Here is an 18,555-nt window from a genome sequence, read left to right on the forward strand (position 1 = left end):
CAAAAGCAACTTGACAAACTGACCTGCACTCATGGATGCAAAGTGAAAAGCAAACAAAATGACATGGTGGAAAGAAAAAGAAGATCAGTGACATCTGCTGTGCAGCCAGCAAGTCGCAGAGGCAGATGACATGATTAGTAACACCATGTTAGGTAGATTGCGGTGGGCTGGCGCCCTGCCCAGGGTTTGTTTCCTGCCTTGCTCCCTGTGTTGGCTGGGATTGGCTCCAGCAGACCCCCGTGACCCTGTAGTTAGGATATAGCGGGTTGGATAATGGATGGATGGATGAATGGAAGTTAGGTAGAAGAAGAAGAAGAAGAAGAAAAGCAGCACCATCCATTGAGTATCAAGTGCAGGATACAGAATGCAAGAATGACAACAATGAAGAAATGGCTTAGCCCGGAAGTCCACACGTAACTAGGGTGGCAGGAGGCATAGAGAAATTTAGATTTTTTTGCTGTAGGATGTTTTTTATACACTAGATGGCAGCATAATACTGTTGTCAGTGTATTTCAGGCTTAGCACTGTACATGCAAACAAAATAGGTTACCCCGTCTACGACTCAGGGTTCACCGTTTTCACAGAGAATTTCAAGGCTGAGAGACGCTTGGGGTTGAGGCCAAAAAAGTTAAACTCTGAATCCCTAACTCACTCTCTTGATGTTTTATTTTGCTTATTATTATTATTATTATTATTATTATTATTATGAAATGGAATGTTAAACAAGGCAGGAAAAGGCATGAGGCCTCCAGATACTTCACAAAGGGCTTCATTGGCCAGGCCTGGCCTCCTTGACCTACCTAGAAAAGGCCTCACCCCAGTGGGCTCAACCACAGCTCCAGTGGCCTGCCTCAGGTTTCACACGGCCAAAAAGATTTAAGCCTTAAAAATAAACTTAAATGTCTCATAATTTATACCAAAACCCCTCAAGAGGAGGGATGGCCATAACCCATGGCTGTGATAAAAAGGGCAAAGTAAATCTTTATAAATCAAGGATTCATATCCAAAAGTTGCAAAAAAAAAAAAAAAAAAGAGAGAAAAAAATGGCTCAGAAGAGCAAAAAGATGCACAAGGAGTTGCCTGAAGATGCCTAAAGTCCTAAATTGTGAGCCAAGAGAATAATCTAAGACAGAAAGGAGAAAAAATATCAGCAAATGAAACTACAATACTCACTTCACTCCTTCACGAACGAATGATTCCCAACTCTTGAGCCTTCTCAGCTTACTTATATAGTCAGAGGGAGGGCTCAGGAATGGTGACATCACTGTGACTCTGCCTCCTGGGGCTCCACCCACAAAGAACATGGAACATAAGTTAATTAAGAGACAGTATGCAATAATTATACATAAAAATATGACACATAACAGATTGTTTAAATTGTGAAGTTCTTTTTCTTTTTTATTTATAAACACAATTAAAAAATATAATTACATCATGTCATAGTTAAGTACAAAACTGAAAAGAAATTTGGAGAAAGGTTAACAAATTACACACTTTATTTATGTATACAGTATTGTTCTAAATTAATTGTAACATGAAAATACTTTTTAAAAATATAAGTAAGGACAACAACAATACATATTTACCAACTTACAGAGAACATCTTTAGTTTTGGTCACTTCTCAGCTATGTGGTTTGGTGGCCCGTCATTATTAATTTTTTCTGCTGTGCCCCTAAGGATCCCCCAGCAGTGCTCCACCATCATCTTGACATCCCAGTATCCCCGCAACCTTCTTTCCATGTTGTTGATGACCTGATGGAGTCTTTCTCTCTGCTTTTCACTCTCCACTTCAAGATTTTGCAACCTATAACTCATCTTTATTGTTCCCTAAAAACTTAGAAATGACTTATTTCAATGATACCCAGGGTGTTCATCACATCATCAAATTCTGCATCAGAAAATCTAATCGTTTTCTAATGCCGCTTTTTCAATTTACCCTCGGACAAACCCAGAAACCCTTGACACAAATACATAAAACATCTCTTGATAGAGCTTTGACAAACTGCTTGGTGAACTAAGCTGACATGAAGCTTGGGAATTGAACCAAAGAAAAACTAAAAGCAGCATAATTCACAAGAGGAGGAGGCAGTGTGAAATAGCAGAGGTGCATAAGGGATAAAGACGAAGCCTCAGACTCAGATAGGAGGGACCAGGATATAACAGTTCAGGGGGGAGTCTCACAATCAGATAGGAGGGGCTGGTGTCAAATAGCTGAGGGAAATAAAGGCTAGATGGGAGTGGCCAGAGGTAAAGAGCAGAGAAAAATTAGAACTAGAGGTGGAGCATCAGACCCAGATGGGAGGGGCCAGTGGTAAATAGCAGAGAAACATTAGAACTAGAGGTGGAGCATCAGACCCAGATGGGAGGGGCCAGTGGTAAATAGCAGAAGAAAATATGACCTACGTAGGGGAGCAGCTTTCGACCCAGATGGGAGTGACCAGTGTCAGCTATTAAAAGAACATAAGAGTTAAGGGTGGAGTTTTACGCATAGGTAGGAGGCACTGGTGTCAAATAGCAAAGGGATGTAAAGGCAAGTGGTGCAGCCTCAGGGCCAAATGGGAGAGGATGGCGTCAAATAGCACAGAGAAATTTTCTACCTGTTTAAAAGAGCTATCTTGGTGAAATCCATACAGCAAGCAACAGCACTGGTCTGACCTTGAAGGGGAAAAAAGAGACTTTGGTAGAATAGCATCAATCAATAGACAAAGTAAAATAATAAGTCAGAAAATACATAACATAATAAAAAAATGTACTCAGCTTCCTCTGCCCGCCCTTGTCGCCTTTTTCTGAAGGCTCCCCTGATCCTCTCGTGATCTAACTTTGCAGTATTTGTAACTAGCATTCAGTATCTGTAGTTTTAATGAATTCCACCAATACATATTTTTTTAAAAAAAAAGTAAAAAAATGACTAATTGTTTCAGTGGTTAGAAGCCACGTGCCATATTATTAGAAGCCCAGGTTCAAATCCCAGCACCGTCTTAGTCTCTCCTTTTTCCCACATTTGCCCCCCTATTCTGTTATTCTCCTGTCTCCACCACCATCCCAAAAATGAGTTCATTGGTGACTCTGACTTGGATTAGTGAGCGTGGATTTGTGTGTGAGGGCGCCAGGTCCTCTTCTTCAATCAGCGACGGTAATTGAGATGGCAAGCTTTAGGCTTTCACGGATGTCATTTTCTAGTCATATCCACAGTTGTACTTCCTGAGATTACAGCTATAAACTCATTCTTAGCATGCATTTAATGTTTTTGGATTCTCTGGCTCAAGAAACTTTCACTCTGATTTTTGACTTTGACATTGAGTTTAGTGTCTTGGCTCTGATGATTTCTATTTTTTATTCGTCACAGTCCGGCATGTTGAATGTGTCTCATCTTATGATCTTTAATGAATTTCCCTGCCATGAAACATTCTTTTGAAAGGTTAGCTGGTTGTCCCCAGCATAGCAATGCAGTTAGAAACTTACAACACAATAACCACGTTCCCATAGAAATTTAAAATTATAATAAAAATAAAAAGTAAAAAAACAACTTATAAAAAATTTGGATGTAAGTGTCAGTACGGTTTACGCCGTAGGAACCAAGTCACCTGAACTATTTAGTAACATTTCAGTGATTATTTACCGCTCTAATGCTGATCTATCTAATCATAAAATAGCAGTTGATGAGAAGAATTCATAATTCATTGCAGAATTACGGTATTACGGTTCATTTCTCTCGCATGATTTGGCTAAAAAGCTAATTAGCACATCGTCTTCTCACAACCGGCTTACGTTTCGAGTTTGGTATTTTTCCGTCCAGCCGTTTTAGCTCGAGACCGTCCTCAAGAAACTGTGACACTCACAGCCATCACTGAGATATCGATGTTTTCGGTATCAGGGGACCCTAAAATGTTGAGATCCAATTGAAATTTCCGACGAATCTAAAGCTTCTGCTCTTCCCCCAAAGACAATAGGTCATGGTGGGGGAGGACTCAAAGCAAAAAAAACAAAACAGAAGATAAAAACAATAAAAGAAGAAAATCCCTAGATGGATCAAAAACTCATTAAAATGGATAAAAGAAAGTATAGAAAAAAATTAAAAACCGCACATATCCTTATAGCAGAGTTTGACCCTTTGTGAGCGCCTCCCTAAACAACTAGCTGCTAGAGAGCCCCAATGAACACTCTCGTGATTAAAAACAGCACACAAGTGAAAGGACAAACAAAAGGAACAGGAAAACAAAGACGGCAAATCGGTAATAAATAGCAAAGGGAAAGCGTCAGGTGGTCTCTGGAACTTTAGCAAAGACCATAAGCAGTGACGCTCTCGACTGTTTTAACCGTTTCAACCTTTCCATTCACGTCAGATCGAAAGGTTAAACCAATTGAAGTGGGGCGGAGCAAAATTAGGAACAGTAATCTGGGTAGAGCTGAAGTCGGACATCTAAAGGACAAAAAGACTGACAACCAAGTCAATGTTGTGCTACAGTGATCCCTCCTCGATCGCGGGGGTTGTGTTCCAGAACACCCTGCGAAAGGTGAAAATCCGCGAAGTAAAAACCATACGTTTATATTGTTATTTTTATACTGTCACGCTTGGGTCACAGATTTGCACAGAAACACAGGAGGTTGTAGAGTCAGGGACTTTAAAACACTGCAAACAAACATTTGTCTCTATTTCAAAAGTTTAAACTGCGCTTCATGACAAGACAGAGATGACAGTTCCGTCTCACAATTAAAAGAATGCAAACATATCTTCCTCTTCAAAGGAGTGCGCGTCAGGAGCAGAGAATGTCAGAGAGAGAGAGCGAGATAAGAAAAGCAAACAATCAAAAATCAATAAGAGCTTATCGGACTTTTAAGTATACAAAGCACCGCACGGGAAGCATATCGTATATCATTGAAGAGTTTTATTTAATATGTAATACATGCTCTGATTGGGTAGCTTCTCAGCCATTCGCCAATAGCGTTCCTTGTATGAAATCAACTGGGCAAACAAACTGAAGAACCATGTACCATAAATTAAAAGACCCATTGTCCGTAGAAATCCGTGAACCAGCGAAAAATCCTTGATATATATTTAGATATGCATACATATAAAATCTGCTGTTTTATCTTGGTAGAGTAATATATTGCTCTACGTTCCCCTATTGTATTATTAATAAGTAGCCTCAAATCTCACAGACTTACTACTGTTTATAAGATATTATGGTATATAACTTCTTCCCACCTTCCCTTCTATATCTATAACCTCAGGCAATTAGATGCAGTAAAAAGACAAGCAGGAGTTACGTTACAATTTAAACAATGTATTATTGATAATATTCATAAATAATAACAATATGCAAAGTACATTTGAGTATTGGCAACCATACAACCTGATTAAATGGTGATGTGTAGTTTCAGGTGGCACACAGACTTGTAGTTACTTAAAATGTCTCTAGTTAAGGCATCATTGGTGCTCAGCTTTCAGCCACATATCTGTTCAATATGGCTGAAGCTGTGCTCTTCATCGTGTTGTATTCAGTTCATGGTGTGATGGTCTTCTTCATCAGATCAGTAAGAGAAAGATACTTCTTCATCATCACAGGTTGGCAAGAGAGAGCTTCTTTCAGATGTTAGTAAGAGAAAGAGAGTGAGATAAAGCAAGCAAATTTATGGGTTTTCTGTCCAACCCCTACAGCCAATAGGACATCATGGTACTTAGAGGCCTCTGAGACAATTCCAAACAGCAATATCTCAGACCAATGGGGGAATTGAACATCTTAACACCTGTAACACCCCCCAAGACCATATGTTAAGCTAACCTGGATTTATGTGGGGGATGAGAGAAAGACTTTAGCAAAGAAACACTCGCCAAACTGGTTTAAGACACATCTCCCAAATCCTGTCGTAAAATTACAAACAGACTTAGTCGTAAAGGAGGAGGGCAAACACGAATGCCTCTCACCAAAGTAACACTAAATTACATTGCTTTGCCTAAATTATAAATAAAAACATACACAACATTTATCAAGTTATATGCAAAATCTTACATCACAACATCCGCGATGGAGTGAAGCCGCGGAAGTCGAAGCGCGATATAGCAAGGGATCACTGTAATTCCGAAATGAGTAGGCCAGCACTGCTGAACACCGTTCCCAACTCAATTAACAATTCATTGAAGTGGCTGCCTCTGTGACTGATCATAACTCAAAGTTACCAATGACAAAGCAAGGTGAAGCCAGCGGTACAAAACGCTCCCGTCTTTTCCACTCATTAAGCCGCACTGCTCGGACACGTGTGTGCCGCTGTCTGTAGTGATACACACTTTGCTTTTCTTCTTTTAATTCCGTTGACTTCTTTGCTGCCCTCCAGCCTCGTGCTCGTGCAGACAAGTTTTGCCTTTAATTGATAGAAAGATGTTACTTGTACTGTGTTACAATTTCACATGTGGTCTGACTTTTTAAATCCAAACCATTTCCAAACCACCCATAAAGAGTCCGCCTTTTCAAGAATGTCATTGCTTGTTTTGGATGCAGTGACCTCAGAAGCATCTTGGAAATCTAAACCGCCGAAGGTCGATAATTGTGATTTACATCCTGTTTTGTGACAATGGTCAAGTCAAGTCAAGTTGGGGAGCGTGCACTGGTACGGCGTCTTGTCACACCCACCACACCACGAAACAACTCAGGATCCTGGCTGGCAACCCCCCAGGCAGACACGCAGTCCAGTCCCACCCTCCAGAAATGACCCTCTATCTGCCGCAGCCAGGTGTTACGTGGGCGACCCCTTGGTCTGGTGCATTGCCCAACAATGAGGATCCTACGAGCTGGAATCGCGCTACATGGCCTGAGTACCGTAACTGACACTCCCTCACAATGCAGGTCATGTGCCTCATTCGGAACTCCATGAGCAACACAAAGTCAAACCAACGGTACCCAAAGGATTTTCCGGAGAGACACAGGAGTCCAGTCTTCGTCTCAGGTCACTGGATAGTGTCCATGTCTTACAAGCAGGAAGCACCAGGACACTAAAGACTTGGACCCTCGTCCTTTTACAGAGATATCGAGGGTGCCACACACCCCTTCCCAGCGACCTCAGGACCCCCCATGCTCTCCCAATCCGTCTACTGACTTCATAAGTAGAGTCATCAGAGACATGAATGTCACTGCCGAGGTAAGTAAACCTCTCAACCTGGTCGACACGCTCCCTTCTTTAGTAACAAGTCAGAAACAAAAACAAAGGCCGATGGCACGAAAACGACAAACAAAAACAAGGTCCATGTAGCCAAGTGGCCCCGATTCGCTCGGCTCTGCCATTGGATTACTCTTTAAACTTGCAGCTCCTCTTCCTGGGTTGTTTCCATGTCAATGATGTCTCCTGCTGGGTGGTCATCCCTTCGAAACTCTGGGGTCAGTTGCCCTCACTGGGTGGTTTCTCAAGACTGTTGGAGGAAAGATAATGACAAGGATGTTAGTGGCAGTGACCCCTCTTGTCCCGGGATGGCATTACATACCTGGGAAGAGCTTGGACAGTGGTACTCAGACACACATTTGTGACATGGCACAAATAGTGTGGCAAAATCCACATCATAGCACTTACTTTTACCAGAATGCCATTCGTACCTTTCATACTTTGGCATCTCCTGCCTCATTGAGGATGTTGTTTTTCATTATTGTTCTGTGTTTTTGGAGTCACCATGTTCCTGTTGTGGAATTCTACATTGGTGATATCATTGTGGGATGGCACTGTGGCGCAGCGGTAGCACTGCTGCCTCGCAGTAGGGTGACCTGGGTTCGCTTCTCTGTTCATCCCTACGTGGAGTCTGCATGTTCTCCTCGTGTCTGCGTGGGTTTCCTCCCACAGACCAAAGACATGCAGGTTAGGTGCATTGGCGATCCTAAATTGTCCTTGGTGTGTGGGGGTGTGGCCTGCGGTGGGCTGGCGTCCTGCCCGGGGTTTGTTCCTGCCTTGCACCCTGTGTTGGCTGGGATTGGCTCCAGCAGACCCCCGTGACCCTGTGTTAGGATATAACGGGTTGGTTAATGGATGGATGGATGATATCATTGGTACCCTCATCATAAATCTGGTGACATCTGGCTGGTTGGTATCCCTCAGTGGATATTCCACACTAAGTGGCAGGCCCCTCCATACGCTTGGGTGCTAGGCTTCTCAAATCTTAAGTTTCTATCTGAAATGAGGACTGTGCGTTGACATCATGCATTGTGATGTTATCAGTCGCGTGATAGTAACAACGTTGCTACAAACAGTAAACCAAGCCATGGATGAGAAAATCATGCGTGAATGTTTACTTGGCGTGAGAAAATGGCAGCCGAAAGTGGCCATAGGAAGACGTGACCATCGTAGCGATAAACGAAAAATGAAACCAAAATACACAAAACCACCAAAAAGCTTTATTCAAATGAAAATCATGACAATCATGAACCTGTAGACGATTATGGTGACAAGACCACCAGCAACTGTTATAGTTTTATCGCTCTAGCTTTTCTCAAAATCTTGACCCACAATCACTGGCAAGCATTTAAGATCCCATCCTGGCAAAGCTCTCAGTGTCAGTACCGGACTGAGCGCACAGCTGGCAGGGGAATTAGCGCAGTCGCCAACTCTTTATCAGCATCTCAGGCAAACACGGCAAGTGGACATCAGGAGCTACGCAGGTTGGATCTGCATTATTGAAGAGCGCGAGGCGCTGCGGTGAACCCGCCCTCTGACCGATAATCAATCACCGCAAGCCTCTCGCCGCCGCGCCCTTTGCTCAGATAATCACCCTAATCAATGTCAGCTGTGCGTCACCAGGAGCTTACTTGTCTCCACAGAATTCGCTCTGTGAATTGTGATGAGTGCTGAAGTGGGACTGCCGGTGTGGACATTTTGGGAAAAACGCAATATATTGCTTTTCCTGCTTGAAAAAGGGCAAGATGGACTGGAGACTTGGATTCTATATTGACCTTCATTTTCCTCCTTCTTTTACAAGAATCTTTATCCATTCATCCACCCGTTTTACCACACAATCATCCATCCATCCATTTAACCATTTCTTATTTATCCGTCTATTGTCCAATCCTATATCCATTCATCCACCAGGCTCATTCCAGGGATGAGTTATGAAGAACGATTCAAAGAGCTGAGCCTTTTCAGTTTAAGCAAAAGAAGATTAAGAGGTGACAGGATTGAAGTGTTTAAAATGACGAAGGGAACTAGTCCAGTGGATCGAGACGATAACTTTAAAATGAGTCCAAGAAATGGGGGCAGAGATGGAAACTTGTTAAGGGTAAACTTCACAGAAACATTAGGAAGTTTTTCTTTACACAAAGAACCCCAGACACTTGGAATAAGCGACCAAGTAGTGTGGTAGAGGGGTGGCACAGTGGGTAGCACTGCTGACTCGCAGTTAGGAGACCCAGGTTCGCTTCCCGTGGAGTTTGAATGTTCTCCCCGTGTCTGCGTGGGTTTCCTCCGGGTACTCCAGTTTCCTCCCACAGTCCAAAGACATGCAGGTTAGGTGGATTGGCGATTCTAAATTGTCCCTGGTGTGTGTTTGGTGTGTGGGTGCTGGCGCCTTGCCCGGGGTTTGTCTCCTGCCTTGCACCCTGTGTTGGTTGGGATTGGCTCCAGCAGACCCCCATGACCCTGTAGTTAGGATATTGCGGGTTGGATAATGGATGGATGGAGTGGATAGTGTGGTAGACAGTGTGAAATAGTTCAGCCTCTGACACACAAAAAGGTTTCAGGCGGCCACCCATATATTACACCTGGCTGCAATGGTTTTTGAAGTGCTCAGGTCGAGTTCTCAAGATGAACCGAAATCATTTTAGTCAAAATGGCATCTTTATAGTCTACGTCCCGGAAATGATGTCATCTTGCATGCCGGAAAACCGGAGGTGATGTTTCCTGATGGCGTCAGAACCGGAAGTGGCGTCTTTCGGAGTGCCGGAACTGGAAGTGACGTTTTTTTGCAGAGAAATCAGGCAGGTTTTCCCATTTCTGGTCAGCAGAGGAAACAGAGGAGAGTTGAGTGCACCCCGCCATCCTCTGGCCTGGCATGGAATTACCTTCTTTTGGTCCACTCAGCGCCCTCCTATTCAAATGTGTGTGACAACAGTAAGACTTTAGGAACTTTCAAAACTTGATTTGATCCTCCAATGTTTTGTCAGGGAATCTCAAATGTCCTAACAAACTAGAAGCATTATGTGTGGATGGACCCTTCCAGCTCCCCAGGGTGGTGTGCTGTCCCCTCTGTCGATGTCCCTGTATGCCAATGACTGCACCTCTACAGACCTCTCACTCAAAATACTCAGATTTGCTGATGTGTAACACACAATAGTTTCAACACCAGTGGCAAAGGGAAAGTGTATAGGAGTGAGATGGGCCGTCATATCCTAGTGTGCTTTTCACATGGATGTTGTTTAAAAAACTACAACCACAACATTTCTTTGGAGAGCACGTTTTCATAGAAATGATGAAGCTCAAAGTGATTTACAAGAGGAAGAAGGAAGAAAAGAGAATAAAATACAAAGTGAGACACAAAAATAACCGGACTGGGCTTGCGGCTTTCCTGGAAAACCGTCTGGAGGTCAGCCGGGCGTGAATCGTAGAACTATATCCCCTAATATGCGCCCTCTCCAACCGCCGACCGGCTAGGTGTATCCTGTGAACGGCCCAGTCAGTTTCTGCACAATAATCGCTACACGAGTTGCCATGATAATATTGGGTAAAAAAAATCAAATTTCTCATGAATTTTGTCTTTTTCCATAAAGCAATTTTTGACTGACAAAAACATTCCTGTTCTCGATCATCCTCCCTATTTGCCCGATTTAGTTCCCTGTGACTTGTTCCCGAAAATCAAAAGTGACCTGAAGGGAACGCATTTTTCTTCAGTGGATGAAGTGAAGACAGAAGCAGCAAACCTGTTGAAGAGCCTCCAGCAAGAAGACTTCCAGCACTGTTTCCATCAATGGAAGATACGTAAGGAGCGGTGCAGAGATTGGGAGGGGGCGCATATAGAAGGTGACAATGTTTAGAATGCTGGAATTCATCAATAAATATTATTTTTTTATCAGTCCGGTCATTTTGGTGTCTCAACTAGTATATATAAAAATTACCCATCCATCCACCATCCAACCCGCTATATCCTAACTACAGGGTCTCACGGGAGCCAATCCCAGGGTGCAAGGCAGGAAACAAACCCCAGGCAGGGCGTCAGCCCACCGCAGGGCGCACACACACGCACACCAAGCACACACTAGGGACAATTTAGGATCGCCAATACACCTGACCTGCATGTCTTTGGACTGTAGGAGGAAACCCATACAGACACGGGGAGACCATGCAAACTCCACGCATGGAGGACCCGGGAAGCAAACCCGGGTCTCCTAACTGCGAGGCAGCAGCGCTACCCACTGTGCCGCCCTATATAGAAATTAGGCAATACTAATTAACAAAGAATAAGGGAGGACAGAAACAAAAAACTCCAGAGGTCTGGAGAAAAAAAAAACAAAATCTGCAGGGGTTCCAAGGCCTTGAGACCACCCAGCTCCCCCTAACATAAGTGATCTCAATTAGTCCTCATGGTTTCAGGCTTCACTTGGAAGACTTAGATGGTGATGGTCATGTGGACATCTGGCCTTCAGTCTACCAATGTATGGCACCCTGATCAGGTGGTGGTGGGGGTGACGCCACCATAGAAACCTGGAAAGAGAACATCAGAGAAAGTAGGGGTGAGTACGGATTGCGGAGCCACAATTAAAACGATAATTCAGTGCAAATACAGAATATCAGGGTTACACTAAAATGAAGCTCTGAGAAAGCTTCAGTGGAATGGTGAGGATGCAGGGAGTAGAGCTGGCGAAGATGGATGAGTTTAAATACTTAAATACAATACAGAGTAATGGGGATTGTGGAAGAGAAGTGAAGAAGAGAGTGCAGGCAGGGTGGAGTGGGTGGAGAAGAGTGTCAGGAGTGATTTGTGACAGACGGGTACCAGCAAGAGTGACAGTGAAGGTCTACAGGACAGTAGTGAGACCAGCTATGTCATATGGGCTGGAGACGGTGGCACAGGAGACAGAGCTGGAGATGGCAGAGTTAAAGATGTTAAGATATGTCATTGGGTGTGATGAGGATGGACAGGATTAGGATCGAGGACATTAGAGGGTCAGCTCATGTGGGACGGTTGGGAGACAAAGTCAGAGAGGTGAGATGGCGTTGGTTTGGACATGTGCAGAGGAGAGGTGCTGGGTATATTGGGAGAAGGATGGCAAGGATAGAGCTGCCAGGGAAGAGGAGAAGAGGAAGGCCTAAGACAAAGTTTATGGATGTGGTGAGTGAGGACATGCAGGTGATGGGTGTGACAGAGTGAGATGACGAGGACAGGAAGAGATGATTCACAGTGGCAACCCCTAACGGGAGCCAAAGAAGATTCTAAAAAAGAAATAGCTGCACCATCTCCGCCAGCTGCATGATCCGGAAAGGGTGAGCTTGGGGAGACATGTTGGGATGGCTGAAGTGAAAGACAAAGAAACCCGATGCCTGTGTAGTTTTACGTTTGTATTTTAGGACAGAACGCACTTATTATTTCTTGCAGGTTTTTACGCTTCACTTAAGGCACTGGTTTTATGGAATATTGATTGACTTTATTGATTTGAAGAGCACTGCACGTTTGCACCTTGGGTTTCTTAATTAAAGCGTTACTGCATTTTGCACCAGACTCTTAGTTGTGATGTATCCTCAGGCAGGGCAGCCAACCCGGGCCGCCATTACGCCTGTTCACACATCTAAAGGTGTGGCAGACACTGCAGGGCCAATTAGTCAGCTGGCAGCGTCAGATTCACAGGGTACAAGAGGCAAGATTTTTCTAGATAAGTAGTGACATTAAGCATTTGATAGAAACACTGAAAACAAATTGCTGATAAAGATAAAGGTGGGTTTTTTTATAAGTGTTTTAATAATAAAATTAATTATTGAGGGAACCTTACACAGCACATACTGGGACTGGCCCTGAATGCAGACATGTCACTGCAGTCCCCAGACGATAACCAGGCCAGGCACTGAATTCCAGTCCCACCAGCCCTAACTGGAACACTACTAAGGATTCCCAATTACTGGATATACTGAGCAGTATGATTTTTAGCAGAACTCCCTGGTGATGGAAATAAAGAAACGCAGAGGCCGGGCGTCACTGATTGAGCAGATGAGCTTTTATCACCTCTGCTCAGAGCTGCGAGTGACACAAATAGCCGAGCCTCAGCGGCTGCCTCTTCCACTTCCACAATTCAGAGGCTACACCTCCGCAGGCCCGCTCTGACATCACCAGACGAGATGACTACCGAATAACGTGACAGTGATGGCCCCGTGTGGGGGTGTATGTGTGCCCTTCAGTGAAGTGCCATCCTGTCCACAGCTGATTACCAGGGCTAGCAGCAAGAGCTCCAGAATAAGTGACTTCGGAAAATGAGTATCGCTAAGGATGATATGGAGACACACAGTTTAGCTTTGCTACCTCAGCTTGCCTTGGCCTTGGCTGCACCTTCTTTATGTATTTGTATTGATATTTATACTGGTTTATGGAAAATGGCAACCATATATTCACATATTGTAGGTGTGTGAGTAAGATCTGCAATGGAGTGCCATCTTGACAAGAGAGTGTTATCCAGACTCTGACTTCACTCTGAAATGGACTACGTGGGTTAATTATTATTATTATTATTATCATTATTATTAAAGGTGGTGCAGTGATTCATTCATCAATGAAGAGAAGTGTGCCAGGACCTGTGGAAGCCATACATGCCCAAGCCATAACACCCCCAGCGCCACCATGTTTAACAGATGAGGTGGTCTGCTTTGGATCTCGGGCAGTTCCTTGTTGTCGCCACACTTTAGTCTCGCCATCACTCTGATGAGGTTCATCTTTGTCTTGTCTGTCCACGTGACCTTTACCCAGAATTCTGCAGGCTCTTTGAAGTCCTTTTTCACAAACTCTAATCTCGCCGTTCTGTTTTTATTGCTTGTATCTTGCAGTGTGGCCTCCTCTGTGTTTCTCTTCTGCTGATAGTCATCTCCGACACACACACATCGGCCCCCTGAAGACTGTTTCTGATTGGTCAGACAGGCCTTTGAGGCATGACCACAGTGAGGATTCTTCTGTCCTCAGCACTGGAGGTCTTCCTTGGCCCACCAGTCCCTTTGTGATGACTGTGCCCACCGGAGTGTTCTTTCTTCTTCATGATATTCCAGACAGTTGATTTGGTCATCTTAAGATTTTCTCGATGTCTCTGATGGTTTTATTCTTGTTTTTCAGCCTCATGATGGCTTTTTTGGCTTTCAATGGCACAGCTCTTGTCCTCATGTTGAACAATGGCAAGTCCAAACTCCAAAGGGTAGAAGCAGGCCGAAGTATCTGCTGTTGCTCTATGCAACCCACCTGAGGAATCACAAATACCTGGGATGCCAATTGTCCCAAACATTATGGTGCCCTGAAATGAGGGATCGTGTAGTCAAACTGTTGTGTGACCGAAATGTCTACAAATCCCCTTCAATGTAAATCTGCAATGATCAATATGTCATTTTAAACTGTGGAGCTGAGGGGCAAATCGTGGAAAACAATGGGTCTTTATTACCTCAACGTCTGGCATCCCGAGTCTTTTCATCTGAACTGAATGCTGTTCTCTTGAACTGTTGTTACGGTCCATTGGTGCCAAGATCTCTTGTAGAGTAAGTTGTATTGGCAGGCTGGTGTGCGTAGTGTAAATGAAGTTGGGCTTATTAATTAATGAATAATTATTGTTAATAATCTGTGGTGGGCTGGCGCCCTGCTGGGATTTGTTTCTGCCTTGTGCCCTGTGCTGGCTGGGACTGGCTCCAGCAGGCCCCCGTGACCCTGTAGTTAGGATAAAGCAGGTTGGGAAATGACTCACTGACTGAATATTGTTAATAATAATAATAATAATAATAATGGGCGTCAAGGTGGCGCAGTGGTAGCACTGCTGCATAGCAGTTAGGAGACCCGGGAAGTGAACTCCCTGCGTGGAGTTTCCATGTTCTCCCCGTGTCTGCGTGGGTTTCCTCCCACAGCCCAAAGACATGCAGGTTAGGTGCATTGGCGATTCTAAATTGCCCCATGGGTGTGTGTGTGTGCCCTGCGGTGGGCTGGCGCCCTGCCCTGGGTTTGTTTCCTGCCTTGCGCACTGTGTTGGTTGGGATTGGCTCCAGCAGACGACCCTGTGGTTGGGATATAGCGGGTTGGATAATGAATGGATGGATGGATGGATAATTATTATTATTATTACTACTAATATTATTACTATTATTATTATTATTACTACTATTATTATTACTACTACTATTATTATTATTATTACTACTATTATTATTACTATTATTATTATTATTATTGCTATTATTATTATTATTATTATTATTATTATTATTACTATTATTATTATTATTATTATTATTATACTACTACTATTATTACTACTACTAATTTTACTATTACTATATTATTATTACTACTACTATTATTATTATTAGTATTATTATTATTATTATGATGATTATTCTAACATGACATTAACCAACCAGTTTTCTCCGGTTTCAATCTTACTCCTGGCTGGAGTTTGTCCCCCAATTTCAGGGCTCACACCAAACTCAGAAATGTCTTCACCTCACACAAGGCCAGGCCCTGAAACTTAAGGTGCAGGCTTGAGTCCTACCCACAGAAACGGGGGCCCAAACATATTCATTCTCAAGAGGGAGAGGGGATCTGCAAAAACACCTGGCCCAAAAATAACAAAAGAATCCCTATTACAATAATGATAAAGTTCACTACAAAATATATTCAAAATGATCGTGCAGTAAGTGAAGAACGGCTTTACGAAAAATGACCTGCTGGTTGACGCCTCGGACTGGAAGGGGCTTTCTGTGCGAAGGAAGCAGTTTTGATTTTAAGCTGTTTTGGGTAATGGATTCCCAAAAATAAATGTGGTGATAGTCACTGCCAGGATGGGGCTCCTGTCCAGTCTGTGATGGCGGCCGTGGTGGGGGGGCACTGGGCCTTTCGAGCTCACTGCTCTTTAGGTCTCTGTGTCCCCCCAATGAAAAGCCCGCCGACCACAGTAAAACTGCACACACTGCACCTCCATGTGACTCACAGGCACCAAGAACAAACTCCCAACATCAATAAACGCCAGTGAGATCTTTCGGCTCGGCTCCTGTATTGATTTTTAGGTGACTAAGGGCCTCATGAGGATTTGCTTTGTGCAAATAGGCTTTTTTTTTTAATCCTGGGAGCTTACATGCTGCCATGGAAAATTAAACACACACCATTTGGTTTGTGCTGTGATCTCCCAATTCCACTTGAGCCGTCTCTTCTCGTTTGATTAATGCTCACTGAAGTTTGTATGTCACTGAAGGACGTCCAAGAGCCGCAGACATGACCTTTGCTGGCGTGAGTGTCCCTTCGTATCTTTTTTGCTCCGTTTGGCCAGGCAAAAGTTGGAAAATCGGTGCTTCTTGCAGGTGGCATCCTCTGTTGGGGTCATAGGGAATGTACCGACTTAGATGCCATCTTCCATCACTGACCGTTTTTGACCAACTTCTTCTGAACAGGTCTGTCTTCATTAGACTTTGGAATGACTGCTTTGACTGGTTGTAGGCTGCCTGATGGATTTCCTTTCCTTCTGGTCTTTCTAGGTTGGAGGGGCAGGCAGCGTGTTTCTTTACGTCAGCCTCTGGCTACCATCTCACCCCTCTGGCTACCATCTCACCCAAGGTTCCCACAGCATCAGTTACATCCTTGTTGAGATTTCTTCCTCTTTTGGCCTTTTTCTTATGTAGCAGGCATCTTCTGCCTTACTCAGCACCCTAATTAATTAAACTGGAAAATGTGTGCCAACCACTCAGAGAAGGAGACACTCCAGCACAATGGCATGGGTGCCAAAGCGGTTCTAACAAGGGGCTGGCCTCGCTCAACGACCAAAAGTCCTTCTTGAGTGAAGCCGGTGGCCATCACAGGGGGTTGTGGACCCCCAACCCTCAGCATGGAACAACATAAAGGCCAGCAGAGACCAAATCCTCAGTTGTAGGTTTTCATTCCCATGGATTCCAACATGGCAGCTGGTAAAGAGCTAATGGTCCTTGAACTGGGTGCCCATGGCTATTGGCGGTGCTAATAGAACCCTGGTAGGGGACTCTACTGAGGACATTTAAAAATGAGCGTCCAGTTACGTCAGCAGACATCAACAGAAAGCAAAGTCAGAAAATTCACTTGAGCCCCGTCTTGGCACATTCATGTTTAGGAGATGGAAGGAGACGCAACAATGGCGTCTGTGCTGCAGTGTCATCTACAAGGTGTTTAAAATGGATGAAGCAGTAATAGAACACATGAGCGCTGCCCTGAGTGTTGTGCGCCCAGAATGATATCAGGACGGACCTGTGTGGTTCACAGTGGCACTGCTGACTAATGCCATGCACAGCTAGGATGGACCCCTGAGCACTGTGGGGCACTTTCAAGCTGGAAGGGGTTTGGAGGGCTCTTTGCTGACCTCCTTCATCTTTGTTTTTACTGTGTGGACGTCTGGCACTGCTGGCATGGAGCAGGAAGGAGCTTAGGATCTTCAAGAGGAGACTGGGCAATGTCTTCTTCTGAAAGATTTCAGGCCTGATTAAAATTGTTTTATAATATTGTTCTGTTCATTTATTATTGATCTAATTATGACACATCCCTTGAATGTATTCTATTTAGTGATGATGCAGTTTTTATGTGTGGGAATAGGTTCTCTTATGTCTTATGTGTTTTGTGGGTGGTCTCCCAAGAGGTGGGGCCGCCTGTCCATCTCCATTGAGAGGCCGTCCACAACCCTATGAAGGCTTAAGGGAAATGCAGTCCCTTGCGGTTCATTTGAATGAGCTCTGGTGTTTGCTGGGGCTGGAAGTGCACTTTTCATTTGCGTCTTGAGCTCTGGTGTTTTCAACTTATTTGGTTCTGTTTGTTAGGATCATTCTTGTGGAATATGTTTGCTTTGGAATGTCTTGTCAGCAACTGCTTTTGCCTTCTTTTTTGAAATATTTTGTTATTGTCGTACATCCTTGCGATTCTTTACAAAGATTCTTGGTGGGACTTGTCTCTGCAAGCTGGAGTTTTACACTTGTCCCTCCTGAGAAGCATATTTATCATTACTTTGTGACTTTCAAGAGTTGGGTGTGGAACCCTGGCTTGACCAAAACAGAAGTATAGTGTAGAGTGGCAGAAATCAGTATAGTATAGTATAGTATAGTATAGTATAGTATAGTATAGTATAGTATAGTATAGATTAGGCAAAATATACTTGTGAAAAAAGGCCAAGATTTAAAAGAATAGTACACTCCTACAGCACTGCAGTGTAGTGTTGCTTTGTGCTATAGTGTAGTATAGTATAGTACAGTACAGTACAGTACAGTAGAGTAGAGTTGTCAGGATGCAATGATTCATTGTTAGGGGTGTGGCTTTAGCAGGTGTGCTGTGATTGTGCCAGTAATGTGATGGCATAAAAGCTGGCATCAAAATAACAGTCTTCATCTGAGATTGTGGTCAGTGGCAAGAG

The sequence above is a fragment of the Polypterus senegalus genome, chromosome 10, assembly GCF_016835505.1.
Source record: "Polypterus senegalus isolate Bchr_013 chromosome 10, ASM1683550v1, whole genome shotgun sequence".
Lineage (NCBI taxonomy): Eukaryota > Metazoa > Chordata > Cladistia > Polypteriformes > Polypteridae > Polypterus > Polypterus senegalus.